The following is a 15003-nucleotide window of genomic DNA, read 5'->3' as shown; positions in this document are numbered from 1 at the left end:
GCCAGTCTGGAGATTACTGCAGTCACCAGGAATTAGATATAGGACGACTCATCCCCTTCTAGGGTGGAAGGCTCTGGAAGCCAGGGAGGAAGGGCAGTAGCATTTATGGAGCACCCAGAGGGTCCTAGGCTTTCAGGTACATTATCTCTTTAGACCCCATCTGATGTTTATTAGTCCCGGCACTTAGATTGGAGTTGAGTTGTTTAAGTAGTTTGACATCACTGGATGTAAACGAGACTTTGAGTAGATAGAATGTTTTTATTGCACAGCTTTTGACGATTCAGTGTTTATTCTGGGTGATGTTATTTCTCCACGAATAGGCTGGATGCCTGGACTGCAGGTAGGCACATGCCCTTCTAAAGGCACACGAAGAAACTCTTGGAGAAGCCCAGACAGAGCTCTTCTGTGGTACCTGTTTGCTATCATTTAGCAGACATGCCCTTGGGAGGTGCCTTGGCAAGGCTAGCTGTGACACATTCCGTTAAGAATAAGCATTTGCATAGGGCACCTGAAGCCAGGCAGCTGTTGCCACTTTTCCCAGAAGAGCTAAGCTCTTGAAAATATCTACATTAGGGTCTTTCCCCCAAGAACTGGAAGGTCATTCATGCAAGAGTGGACAAATAGTTGTGAGAGGGGTTGCAGAGGAGCAAGAAGATCAGCCAATAAAATGCCAGATGGTGACTCACAGCAAGTGATGATGAAGCGAGCTTGTCTCTGTCGTGCCAGTGAAATAATTCATGATCGTATCAGTGGTGTGGTCCTGCTCTCTCTTCTGTGGGGAAAAGCAGGGTGGGGGCGGTGCAGGAGATGCTGTTCACGACATTTTCTGCATCCTAATTGCCTTCCCCATTCCTGGGGTAGGTGATCAGGCTGACCAAGCCCCTCCTCCTTAGAACTCTCTCCTCTTTAGGTTTCCATGGCCATACTTTTTATGCCCTTAGTGCCTTCCTGGTGCCATTTCTTCTGCCTGGAATGCTTGTTTCTTGGGGCTCCTCTAGCTCTGCTTCACAGATCGGGTGGCTTAAAAACAGCAGAAATTTATTCTCACGGTTGTGGAGGCTGGAAGTCTGAAATAAGTAGGGTCTTCCTCTTCCTAGCTTCCGGCGGTTGCTGGTAATCTTCGGCATTCCTTGCCTTACAGCTGTGTCGCTCCAATCTTTGCCTCTGTCACCACACGGTGTTCCCGTGGGTTTCTATTTTCACATGGCTGTCTTCCTATAATGACAACGGTGATACTGTGGTGACATCTATAAGATGTCCTCACGCTAGTCCTAATGCTCAGTACTTCGGAAGGAAGTATTTACTTGGAAATATGGTCCTTGCAGATGTCATCATCCTTACCTTTTTTGTGTGGGGGGGGTACAATTTAACCCAAAACAATACCCTCCTCTACTTTCCCCTTATGGTCTAGAAGTATACTAGCAAGCAAGCTCGCACCACAATCTCTGGGAGAATTCTCAGGCTCTCTTGCTACTGGGGCCCTCACTGAATGGATGGATGCAGGTCTCTTCAGATTGTTGTTTTGCTGCATTTGTGGTCTTTTGGTCCACTAGTATTCATTCCTAAAAGGAACAATCCCTTTCCCACCCATGTGATCCTAATTGACCATCAAATATGATGCATAGATTCCCAAACAGCAGTGGTTAATCAGAGTGCTGCATCCCTCCTGGGAACAATGATTGATCCAGTGGGGGAACATGACCCAAGAAGGGACGATCAGAGTTCTTCTATGAAATACTGAAATATGGTGTTAGGAGAGTGGGTCTTCCTTTCTCTTGAACACAGCTGGAGCTTGCAGAAGACTTCTTGTCTACCACATAAAGTGATCTAATCTAAATAATGAAGCAGGGGCAAGCAAAACAGAGAGAGGAGACAGTGATAGAGCCCTGATGACATGATTTCAGGTCCTGGATCCAGCTGTGCCTGAAGCCATTGGCCCTGGAATTCTAAGAAACAAAAACAATGACTTTCCTTTTTCTCTTAACTACTTGGAGTTGGGTTTTCTGTGACTTGCATTTGAAAGAGTTTATTAATTCAGCTGCCTTCCACCATCACCAAGCTCTTTTCTTCTCTTTCTTTCTTTCTTTTTTTTTTTTTAGATGGAGTCTCGCTCTGTCGCCCAGGCTGGAGCGCAGTGGCCCAATCTCGGCTCACTGCAAGCTCCGCCTCCCAGGTTCCCGCCATTCTCCTGCCTCAGCCTCACGAGCAGCTGAGACTATAGGCACCCGCCATCACGCCCAGCTAACTTTCTGTATTTTTAGTAGAGAAGGGGTTTCACCGTGATAGCCAGGATGGTCTCGATCTCCTGACCTCGTGATCCGCCCGCCTCGGCCTCCCGAAGTGCTGGGATTACAGGCGTGAGTCACCGCGCCCGGCCACCAAGCTCTTTTCTAAAACTGCAACCACATCGTTGTCAAACATTGCCATGAACGCTAACTCTTCACAATGCCAGGCACTCTGCAAAGCACTTTCTTGCAGTTGAAAGCACTGAATTAGGATTTCCCTTGCTGAACTTTGAGCCCTCAAGCACACCATGCATTTGGCAAAATGCCTTGGATATTTTCTACATTCATGGCTTTTTAACTGTCATTGCTACACATTCATGAAAAGGGGTTCGTAATGCAATAAAGAGGCCGGGCGCAGTGGCTCAAGCCTGTAATCCCAGCACTTTGGGAGGCCGAGACGGGCGGATCACGAGGTCAGGAGATGGAGACCATCCTGGCTAACACGGTGAAACCCTGTCTCTACTAAAAATACAAAAAATTAGCCGGGCGAGGTGGCGGGCGCCTGTAGTCCCAGCTACTTGGGAGGCTGAGGCAGGAGAATGGCGTGAACCCGGGAGGCGGAGCTTGCAGTGAGCTGAGATCCGGCCACTGCACTCCAGCCTGGGTGGCAGAGCGAGACTCCGTCTCAAAATAAATAAATAAATAAATAAGTAATGCAATAAAGAGAGCTCCAAAATAGAAGTCAGAAAATGTGGGTTCAAGTTCTGGCTCTTCCAATTACTAGCAGTGTGACTGTCAAAAAGTTACTTGGTTTCTCTGAGCCCCAGTTTCTCTATCAATGTAACAGGCACACTCATTTCCTGCCCTATCTTCTTCTCAAGATTGTTGGGAGGACGAAATGAGATAAAGTAGGAATTGGCAAACTGTGGCTCATGGGCTAAAAGAGTCCACTGACTTTTTTTTTATAAATAAAGTTTTATTGGGACACAGCTATGCCCCATTGTTCACATATGGCTACATTCCTTTCACACTACAGCAGCAGAGCCAGGTGACAGACTTTATGGCCAGCAAACAGAAAAGTAACATTATGTCAAGGACATTTTCCTATTCTATTTACTATCTGGACTTTACAGAAGAACTTTGACAATTCCTGCTCTACAAACGCAAGGTATGGTTTCTGTTGACAGCAGGGCTTCCTCAGGTGATTCCTATATCCCTACCTGGAAAGCTTCTTCAAGGAGTTTTTCGAAAGTGATAACATCCAAAATTGGCAAGATATATGATGAAAATGAGAACAAACTTTCTGCAGGGCAATTTGACAACACTTCGAAAGCCTTAAAAATATAGTCGTGTGCCACATAACGACACTGTAGTCAATAAGGAACTGCATATACAACAGTGGTCCCACAAGATTGTAATGGAGCTGTCCTATACAGGTGTACCATTTTTTATCTTGTGGCCATACTTTTACTGCACCTTTTCTATGTTTAGATACACAAATACCACTGTAGTACCATGGCCTGCAGTATTCAGTAGTACAGTAGCATGCTGCACACGTTTGTATCCTGGGAGCAACAGGCTGTATCATCTCGCCTAGGTGTGTAGTAGGCTAGAATATCTAGGTTTGTGTAAGTGTATTCTGTGATGTTCATATAATGATGAAATTGGCTAACGATGCATTGCTCACGACATAACCCAGTCATTAACTGATGCAATACTGTATAACATTCGCCTTGACCTCAACCTCCCATTTCTAAGAAGTTGTCTTAAGAAATAATCAGAGTTTAGATGTATCTACAAATTTAAGAAATGATCCTGGAATAATTGCTTAAATTATTCAGCTAATTATATAGGCTTTCCAAATTATGTTTCCAAAGAATTTTTAATAGGATGGGAAAATGTGCCTGTTATAGTATTAGTGAGAAAAAAGTCATTAAAAATACATTTAATATGATCCCAATTTTATCAAGCAAAACTAGCAGGAAACACATCCCAATTTCATGGCAATTTTCTCTGGGTAGTGGAATTGCAAGAGGCCTTTTATAATGTTAATTTTCATTTTTCTTGTTCTTTTTTATTTCTTTTTAATCTAAAAAGGAATAATATAGCGATATGGGTTAGATAAGCTTGAGAAATAACTGATGATTTGAGTTACCCTCTTATTATATAGAAAAAGGGTATTATCCTCAACAGGGGCCATGTGGGGCATATGGGTGAGTGGAAGGGGATGAGGGTCCTGGAGCAGGAGAAGTGTCTGTATCCCGCAGTGACAACTGCCACTCAACTCTGCCGACCATCGCCATGTGGGGATCTGATGTAGACTGAGTGCTGCACATCTTCTAGATCTCCTTTTTTTTTTTTCTCAAGAGAAGTCAGAAATTTAGATTGCTATGGGGATTTACCACACTGATACGTGTGGGTCAAATGAACCACTCATGCCGCCTTAATCCAGCTTCCCAAGTCACCCATTTGAAATGCCTGCTCTACAGATTGTCTAGTCCAGCTGCTCCTCCATTTTTTTTTTTTTTTTTTTTTTTTTTTTCGAGACAGAGTCTTGCTCTAGTGCACCCAGGCTGGAGTGCAGTGGAACGATCTCGGCTCACTGCATCCTCCACCTCTCAGGTTCAAATGATTCTCCTACCTCAGTCTCCAAAGTAGCTGGGATTACAGGCACCCACCACCACGCCCATTTAATTTTTTGTATTTTTAGTACAGATGGCGTTTCACCATATTGGCCAGGCTGGTCTTGAACTCCTGACTTCAGGTGATCCACCTGCCTCAGTCTCCCAAAATGCTGGGATTACAGGCATGAACCACTGCGCCTGGCCCAGCTGCTCCATTTGATTTTGATGTTATGAAATGCCTTAGCCACAGTCACACAACTAAATATCAGCAGAGCTGGAACTGAAGCAAAGAGGAGTTGCTGCTTCTCAGACCAGAACTGACTGTTGCAGTGCCATCACCTCTTCCCTCCTCTAGCTTTCTCCATCTCAGAAAACTGGTGCCAGCACCACCCCAGGTGCCCAGGCTCAAGCTGAGTGTTCTCCTTGGTACTCATCAAACATGAAGACCCAGTGGGTCTGCCATCTATTTATTTATTTATTTATTTAGAGTCTCGCTCTGTCACCCAGGCTAGAGTGCAATGGCGTGATCTCAGCTCACTGCAACCTCTGCCTCCTGGGTTCAAGCAATTCTCCTGCCTCAGCCTCCCGAGTAGCTGGGATTACAAGCGCCCGCCACCACGCCTGGCTAATTTTCTGTATTTTTAGGAGAGACAGGGTTTCACCATGTTCGCCAGGCTATTCTTGAACTCCCAACCTCAAGTGATCTGCCCACCTTGGCCTCCCAAAGTGCTGGGATTACAGGCGTGAGCCACTGTGCCTGGCCAGTCTGCCTCTTAGATATATCTTGCCTTCATTCTGTTTCCCTCTCTTTCCATTGCTGCCTGCTAAGTCTAAGCCCCGATTAACTCTTGCCAGGCCCATTGCAATATCTTCCTAACTACCCTCTGGTCCTGTCACTCTTCTGCTTAAAACTTTGATTGGTTTCCAAAGAGAAGAAAAGACCCTGCTCCACTCCCGCCTCCCTCTTGAGTTCACCTTGTATGAACTCTCCCCATTACTATAGTCTTTCAACTCCTCGAACCTGCTGTTTCCCTCCCACCTTGAAGGACTTTGTCCATGCCTCCCTATCTGTCTGGCATTCTCTGTTCACATCTCTTCCTATTGTTAATTCCAAAGAATCCCCGTGGTCTCTGAATAGTGCTGGCCCATCCTAAGTGCCATGTAAGTGTCAGCTATTGTGATTTTTACTGTTATCATCTCAGCCCAAATGTCACCTTCCCAGGTCAGGTCATCCTGTGATTCCCCTTCACAGCAATCGGCACAGCCATAGTTCAGTCATCAACTGCCCTTATTTGTTCCCCAGACACTGCTTCCTTGAGACTCCAGGGCACCTCCAGGACAAAGTCTGAGTCAGTCTTGTTCAACTCTGTATATCCCCAGTGGATGTCAGAGTATATGTGAAAGCACTCAATAAATATTGGTTGGATGTGGCTGAGTAAATGCTTACGTCTGTACACCTGTATCAACTCTAATGTCCAGTGGAGCCTTCAACCCCACTTCCATGTTGGGCACGTTCAGATGACGAAACGGAAAGTCAGGGGGTCATAAGTGACTCCATGGGTCTGTGGCTCATGACAACATAAACTCCCAATCATGAGGCCTTAGTGTGGTGCTCTGGCCTGTGCTTCTGGTTCTACTGGCTGGGAGAACAGTTACTTCTGCTGCTTTCCATTCAAAATTGGTCAACATATATATTTTTCAGTGGCAGGAAGTCTTGCCCGAGGTGGGAATGTTACTGGGCTAATACTGGGGGGGAAAGAGAAATATTTTTCCCTTTGTTAGCTGGCTCTGGGCAGCCTGAAAACTCTTGATCCTCACTGTCTGCTGCTTGGGACATAATGACCTGCTTTCAATCCCTTTCAATTATGGGATTTCTGATAGGAATTTGGAAAACAACCTAAATCCCAAAGCTTGGATGGTAGCCCATATTTCATTCCACGTCTCCGTACCCGGTTTTTCAAAGAGATTTTTTTTCACCTGCACCTCAGGCAGAGCCTTGTCCTCCACCATTCCCGTTCCTCCTAAATTCCCTGCCTGGGGGCTGTCCAGCCATGCTTCTTTCTTGATTTCCTCACTGGACGGAAGCCTCCTTGTGCCTCCCATGCCGGGCTGTGTTTTTCGGTGCCGGTGGTTGTCCTGAAGCAGTCCTCAGCGGGTAAAATACTTACTCTGGTGTCTAGGGAGAGGCAGCCATGGGCAGGGGCCTGGGAGTGAGCAAAGCCCGCTTTGAATGCTTGCTCTTCCTTGTGTTAGCACTGGGGCCTTGGGCAACTGGCCTAAGATCCCAAACCTCAATTTCCTTAACTGCAAAATGGGAATAATTATATGTCTTTTGGGATTTGTGGTGGAAACACACAGCACATAATAGGCAATTTAAAAAATCATTTCTTTTCTCATCTAACTTTTGGTACAACTAGGGATAGTGGGGGTAGCAGGTACATTGAAGATTACAGAGATGGGTTAGGGGAGGGAGGGTCTCTGCAGAGATTGGGCAGCTGAAAATCTAGTCTAGGGCAGAGGCTACAGTAGTCTATGCCCTGCTGCGTGTCAGTATGAGTGGAAAGTGAGTGACCTCTGGACGTTGAGTCAGACAGACCTGGTTGAAATCCCGGCTTTGCCACCTAATGGCCAGGTGACTTTGGGGACTGAACTGCTCTGAGCCTTCATTGCTGCATATGTAAAATAGGGACTCTCATGTCACAGGGTACCATGAGAACTGGAGTAAGATACAGGAAGTCATTTATTCTGCCCAGTGACCTTTACTCTGTGATCTTCTCATGTTCTAAAGGAATGGGGCTATTCTGGCCCTGAGTTTCCTCCAGGGCATCTCCTGGGGAGGCACAAATAGGAACTGGAATTCTTACCTGCTTTCTTTGTTTCCTAAATGACAAAATTACAGCAGCTTCCTTTATTGGGCACCAACTGGTCTTAGTGTTTTTTAATAGCGAGAAAACTAGAGCCCAGAGACCGTGGCTTGTCCAAGGCCACCAAGAGGGTCAAGGAGAGAGCTGGATTCTCTGGTCCTCATGATGGCCTGAATGTTTATGTCCTCTCAATCGTCATGTGTTTAAGTACCAAATCCTAACGTGATGGTGTTAGGAGACGGGGCCTTTGGGAAGTGATTCATCATGAGGGCAGAGTTTTCATGAATGGGTTCTCAGTGCCCTTATAAAAGAGGCCCAAGAGGCTGGGCGCAGTGGCTTAGCCTATAATCCCAGCACTTTGGGAAGTCAAGGCGGGAGGATTACCTGAGGTCAGGAGTTTGAGACCAACCTGGCCAACATGGTGAAACCCCCCCGTCTCTTCTAAAAATACAAAAATTAGCAAGGCATGGTGGTGGGCGCCTGTAATCCCAGCTACTTGGGAGGCTGAGGCAGGAGAATCACTTAAACCCAGGAGGCGGAGGTTGCAGTGAGCTGAGATCGTGCCACTGCACTCCAGCCTGGTTGACAGAGTGAGACTCTCAAAAAGAAGAAGAAAAAAAAAAGCCCAAGAGAGATCCATCTCCCCTTCTATCCTGTGGAGATACAGCTAGAAGATGCCATCTATGAACCAAGAAACAACCCCTCACTAGACACTGGATCTGCTAGTGCCTTGATCTTGGACATCACAGCCTCCAGAATGATGAGAAATAAATTTGTTGTTTCAACATCCCAGTCTATGGTATTTTTGTTATAGCAGCAGAAATGGATTAAGACACTCACAAAGCACATACTCTTTCCCCACGCCTACCTCCTTTCTGACTCTCTTCTCACCACTCTGAGCCTGGATTCCTGAGGCTCAGATGGACCTGAGCCAGCTGTTATGGCTTTATTTGGATGGGGTCACTCTTATGGGAGCAGTAGTTTCATCCCCTTTCCCTGTGCTCAGGAGCTCCTTCCAGATATCGATGCCCCCAGTTTACTAACTGCACTGTCCCCGGCATGTCAGGCAGGTGATTTTCGGGAGGTGGTAGTGGTGGGAATTCTCCACCTTCCCTGCATCCCTCCACCAGGAGGAAGCTGTGGCAGGAAGAAAGGCTGATCAGGTGCTCCCAGGAAGACAGGGAGGAAGAAGCTAAAGATGATCAAGGAAGGACATCAGGGGACAGTTCTGATTCTAGGGCAGAGACCAATTTACCTTCATTTCTTCTGCCCACGTGGGAAGGGAGGGCTCATGAGCCTGCCCCCTGCAAATGGGAGAAAGAAGTCTGTAAGCATCACACTCCAGAGGCAGAGGCTGGACTGGTAGGAAAGAGGAGGTGGCATTGAATTTGAGCCCCACAGGATGAGGAGGCAGTGGGCTCAGGCTACTGGGAAAGCCAAAAATGGGATGAAGAGGGAGCTTGGGGTGACACATTTGTGGAATAAGCCGCTCCTTTAAAGCTTGGTTTCTCAGTCCATGCTTGCCTCCCTTTTTTCTCTCCTACAGAACGTCACCCCTCTGCATTCCCCTCCCACTCCTGCAGTCTCACAGAGACTGACCGGTGGCCTTGCTGGGTGCCCCAGTCCCTTCACCCATACCCTGGGCTCTGTGGAACATCAACACAGCTTGATTCAAAATCAGGAAGAAGACTACTGCCAGGACAGCGCTGTGCTTGTCAGACTGGTCATGAGGATGCCAGCCATGAAGACTGAGCAAGAGGCAGCTGGTCACCCTCTGGAGCTCCTGGTTAGCTGTAAGGGAGAACTTCCCTTAGCAGGTGGATCTGGGAAGGAGTAGCCAGGGACATGGGCTGCCTTTACTTTTCTGGGGAACTTTTAAAAAGAAGCCATATGTTTGCGTGTCTGCCAGGATTTAGGTAAGGTCTTGCTTGACAGAAGAGAAATAGATGTTTGCCTTCCCGAAAAGTAACGATAGTTCTACATCCACCCTCCCATAATCTCAAAGCATTTCAATGAATCAGATGAGGGTGAAGACTGGGATTGGGAGACTTTGCAGGGAGTACTCCAGATCAGAGGAGAATGAGAGGAAAGTAGTTACGGGGGAGAAACGCTTGGCTAAGCCGCCTTCAGAATCTTGTGAGCTGGCTTAGTTCTGGGGGCGGCAGGGAGGGGAGAGAAAGGGCCAAGTATAAGTGAGGCATGGGGCAGAGAGAGAGGGGCAAATAGGAAGAAATGCAGCCACCTGCTAAGATGCCCACCAATAAAAGCAGAGTCTAGAAGACACCTGAAGGCCCTCACCACGTTTTCTGAAACTGTCTCTCGCCTCCATCCATGGAATGAGCTCCTGGGGCAAAAGTTTATTTTCCCTAATAGGAAATACACTGGTAGCAGGTGGGACCAGGGTTGGACCCTGGAGTCCCATGCAAGCCAATCAGATTATCTCTCTTGAACATTTGGAACAAAAACAAGAAAACAACTGGGGTAATTGGTAGCCTTGCAGGAAGGAAGTGATGTTACTCTAGAGCTGCTGTGGTCATTGTTTTTTGTTTTGTTTTTTGTTTGTCGTTGACACAGAAAAGAAAAAAAAAAGACGAGAGAAAAGACTGAAGCAGAGACACAGCCCAAAGAATCTTAATGCAACACATGAGCTAGTAGGTCCTTCAGTTCAGAAGCTGCTGCAAACAACCACTGCCTGGTCCTGAGGATCTGAGACTCAGAGCAGCCTGGGAGGTGGGGAAACCCTGAGAAGCCACCTCTGCGTCCCCATTGGCCTGCTGGAGCTCAGAGGATGGCCAGCCTTTGGTCCTCTACCCAGAAATGACGTTTGCTTTCTTCTGCATCATTCCTGACCCCAGCACAGCGTGTCAATTAGCATGCGTTCAGGCCCTAGGATGAGCAGACCCAAGCCTCCAACGCAGGCCACCAACACACGCACTGTGGGCTCCAACCACCCCACAGGCCTTGTCATTTGTGAAAGACCCGTGTGCTTTTCTGTTTCCACTGCCTCTGCTTTGTCGGCTTGATCTCAACCTCAAAAAAAAGACAGCCATTCTTTAAAGTTCAGCTCATGTGTCACCCACTCTTCTGAAGCCTTTTCTAGCTTCCTCAGGCATAATTAGTCATAATTAGTTCCTCTCTCCCATCACTTCCCAAAGCCTTGTCTTTGTAGGGTCTGCCATTATGGCATTTTTCATACGGTATTATACACACTTGATATTTAAGTTACATTTCAAAATACAGATGTACTACATCTTTCCAGTATAAAGCGAAGAACAGAATCCCTCTCCTCCTCAAATCTTTCCAGCACCATGTCCCAAAGCTAATCACAAGTAGCAATACATTTGGAGGGCTTCCAGAAATTTCTATGTATAAGTAAGCATACATAAGGACGGATGGATGTACAGTAGCCCCATTATCTGAGGGGGATACATTTCAAGACCACCAGTGGACTCCTGAAACCTCAGATAGTACTGAACCCTATATATATATACACTATGTTTTTCCAATTATATACATACATATGATGAAGTTCAATTTATAAATTAGGCAGAGTAAGATATTAACAGCAATAACTAATAATGAAATAAAATGATTAAAATAATATGTCAGTATCACTACCGTTGTGCTATGCAGCCATTATGAAGTAAAATCAGGGTGACTTGAACACAAGCCCTGTCGCACCACCAATGTCGATCTGATAACTGAGATGGCTGCTAAGTGACTCACAGGCAGGTAGCATAGACCGCGTGGGTACAGTGGACAAAGCATGATGCACGTCTTTGGGAGGACAGAGCTGGACAGCACGAGATTTCATCATGCTACTCAGAACGATGTGCAACTGAAAAATTATGAATTGTTTATTTCTAGAATTTTTCATTTAATGTTTTTGAACTGCGATTGAGCTCGGGTAACTAAAAACTGGGAAAAGTAAAACTGTAGATAAGGAGAATTACCCTGTATAGGTAGTAGTTTTTTGACCCAAATCGGGTAATCTAACGTTATTTTTCTGTAGCTTGTTTTGTTTGTTTGTTTGTTTGTTTTTGAGATGGGGCCTTGCTCTGTCACCCAGGCAGGAGTGCAGTGGTGCAATCTTGGCTCACTGCAATCTCTACCTCCCGAGTTCAAGTGATTCTCCTGCCTCAGCCTCCCAAGTAGCTGGGATTACAGGCGTAAGCCACAACGTCCAGCTGATTTTTGTAATTTTAGTAGAGACAGCATCTCACCATGATGGCCAAGCTGGTCTCGAACTCCTGACTTCAAGTAATCCAGCCTCCCAAAGTGCTGGGATTACAGGCATGAGCCACTGTGCCCAGCCTATAACTTGTACTTGTACTTTTATTGAACATCTTTATTTTTGTAGAAATGTACATTCTGTTTCCATTAATGTTCTGTTGGATACATTTGGTTGAAATCTGTCATCTTATTTTATCCTGTTGTTTAAAATGAAATGTTTGTTTTCTATATTTTTGCTATATTTTTGCAGTTTCTGTTTTTTCCTTTGTTTTGTGAGCCTTTTATTTATTTATTTATTTATTTTTTAAAATGTCCTCTCACTTTATAATGATTTGGAAGGTTTATAGTCTGGTTTTCATTCTTGAACTGATTACCATTATGCTTTAAATAGTATACTGAAACATCTAATTGTTGATTTACCAATTTTATTTTATATCCACAGACTCTCGACTATGAAAGATGTAGAAACTGGGGCACGTATACCTTTCCCCATATCCCTTCCCCTGCCACAGATAAGTCATTTCTTTTCATTCTCTAGTGGTTTAGGATATTTACCTTCTGTTCTCTAACCAGGAGCCTCTCAGCTGTTTAGCCTCAGTTCTATATTTAAATAGATATAATGTTTACCATCAATGAATGCTAACTTTCTACAGCTTTTCTATTCCTAAATTGATAATATTGGTACAGTTGATCCTGGAACAAAGAGTTGAACTGTGTTCGTTCACTCATATGTGGATTTTTTCCAATAAATACAGTTTGCCCCCCATGTCCCTTAGTTCTGCCTCCACAGCTAAAGGCGGATGAAAAATATTGTATTCTCAGGACATGAAATCATGTATAGGCAGGACCAACATTTTGTATCCACGGGTTCCAAAGGGCCAACTGTAAGTACTAAAGTATGCATGGATTTTAGTATATGTGGGGATCCTAGAACCAATCCTCCATGGATACTGAGAAATGACTATATATTTTGGGGGGGACTAGACTTCATTATCAAGTTGTCCACCTCCTCTATTGAACGTATGAGTGCTATGCACTATTTTCTCTGAGTTTGTGCTGGTGAATGTCTTTCAGCTACTTTATACATGAAAGTCAACCAGACTGATTTTTAAATTTGAAAAGGTGCTGTTATAATACCTTCAGAATTTTGTACCTATTCCTTTTGGCACCAAAGAATAAAGAGAAGTTGGAGGCCAGCTTTATTTTTCCTTCAGAATTTTGACTGAACATTCTCCATGAAAGTTCTTTGGTATATTAAGACCATTTTTAATTCTGTAGAGGCATTCCTTTAGTTCAGAAAAGTTTTCTTTTATAATATCTTTGAATATGTTTCTGTCCCATTGCTCTGTTCCTTTCTTTAGGAATGCCCAGCATGCATATTCATATTTCATAAGTATTATTTTTCATTATTTTATTTCACTGTTTTTATTATTTCTCCTTTTCTTTCATTAAAAAGTCTCTTATGTTAGTGATTCTATTATCAACTGAATAAATCCCACATTTTGCTGATGCTAATTTTCTCCTCTGTAATGGCTTTCATTATCATTTTCGTTTTTTCATCCCACGTTAGATCTTGTCTGTTTGTTTGTAGTTTTACTTTGGAAACGTCTTGTTCTGGTCTGTTATTTTCTCAGGGATGGAGTCAAGCTGGGGCTACCAGCAGATTCCCTTTGAGTTTGGTGTCTCAGAATTTATCAGATATGCTCTTCCCTGGGGACACATTTCCCCTGAGTTTTGAAGCATTCCCATGAGTATGAGGTCAGTGTGGGTCACCAGAAAGCCCCACAGATCTGTGGTTCCCCGACTGGTCATTTAATGTTTATGCATCTCTTCTGCTGATAAGCTTCAAGGCTGACTGCTGCTCCCTCTCTCTTCCACCTCACCTCTAAGACATTTAAGCAATGGAGGTCAGGGTTTGTACTACTGGCTATCCACATAGTGCCTCCCTATCCGTAGCCCTGTCTCCTTTGCCCTTTGCCTTACAGAAATGAGTCACTATAGGGAACTTTACTCTTCTGTGACTCACCTAATTCTCTACTCCTTTTTTTTTCTCCAATAAATGATTATTTATTCGGCCTTTAGGGATCTTTTATCTTACTTTCAAGAAAATCTGGCAACATATAGGACTCCTCTTTTTGTCTTCCTCTGATGAAACCCAAACTTCACTGAATGTGGCAGATATGGGTTTTAGCCTGTTTTCTTTAGAATAATATTAGCTTCTGTAACAACTGAACACACCTCCAAATGTCAATGGTTTAACATGTTATATATTCATTTCTCACTAGTGTAAGGGTCCAGTGCTAATGTTCCTGGTTAGCAGGCAGATGCCATATGATGAGTCAGAGGCCTGGGCACCTTCTCTTTTGAGGGGTCTTGGAGTACCCTGAATTCTACTATAGGAAGGGCAAAGAGAGAGAGTAGAGAAGGCGTTTCCATCTCCTGACCATCCTGGCCCGGAAGTGACATAGATCACATCTGTTCACATTCCAGCTTTGAGAACTCATCACATAGCTCAACTAAATGCAAAGGAGGGGCTGAGAAATGTGGTCCCTTCCTAGGTAATTGTTCCTTACCCACTCCTCTCAATTATGGAAAGACAGGAATGACCTGTGGTGAGCAGTTAATCATCTTAACCCATAGCCATTTTCTAGTTGTATTGAAGATGGAATTTTCTGTTATATTTTCATTCTTTTTGTTGCTTTCAGTGGGTTTCAGAGAAGGGAGTACAGTAAACATCTTTTAACTTGTTTACAAGTGTGTCTTTCCCACCCATCTGTGATCTCCTCTAAATGGAGACCATGATTTAACTTGTTTTCTGTTTTCCAGCAACCAGAATGATGGCTGACACAGAGCAGATGCTTAATAAATGTTTCTTGGATGAAAAAATGAATGCATTCCTGTCCTGAGTGGGTGAAAACTGCTCTTCCCATCTTTCTTATTCTTAACTTACTCTTCCTATCCCCTCTCTCTTCTCTCTGTAGGAGAAAGGAGGAATTGTCAGGATGGCTCCATTCTCTTTTCTCTGTTTCCCCTTCCTATCATGGTTTGCCTTAAGGC

The 15003-nt window shown here is 44.6% G+C and overlaps 1 protein-coding gene across 5 annotated transcripts in view; it reads right to left on the bottom strand.

Annotated features, from left to right (window-relative positions):
* Positions 1–15003, bottom strand: part of SYN3 (synapsin III) — a 543931-nt gene that overhangs the window by 174313 nt on the left and 354615 nt on the right. The gene's annotated exons all lie outside the window — the stretch shown is intronic.

The sequence above is a fragment of the Papio anubis genome, chromosome 16 (genome assembly GCF_008728515.1).
Source record: "Papio anubis isolate 15944 chromosome 16, Panubis1.0, whole genome shotgun sequence".
NCBI lineage: Eukaryota > Metazoa > Chordata > Mammalia > Primates > Cercopithecidae > Papio > Papio anubis.
Note: the sequence above shows the minus strand (reverse complement) of the source record. Positions and strands in the feature narration are given on the sequence as shown.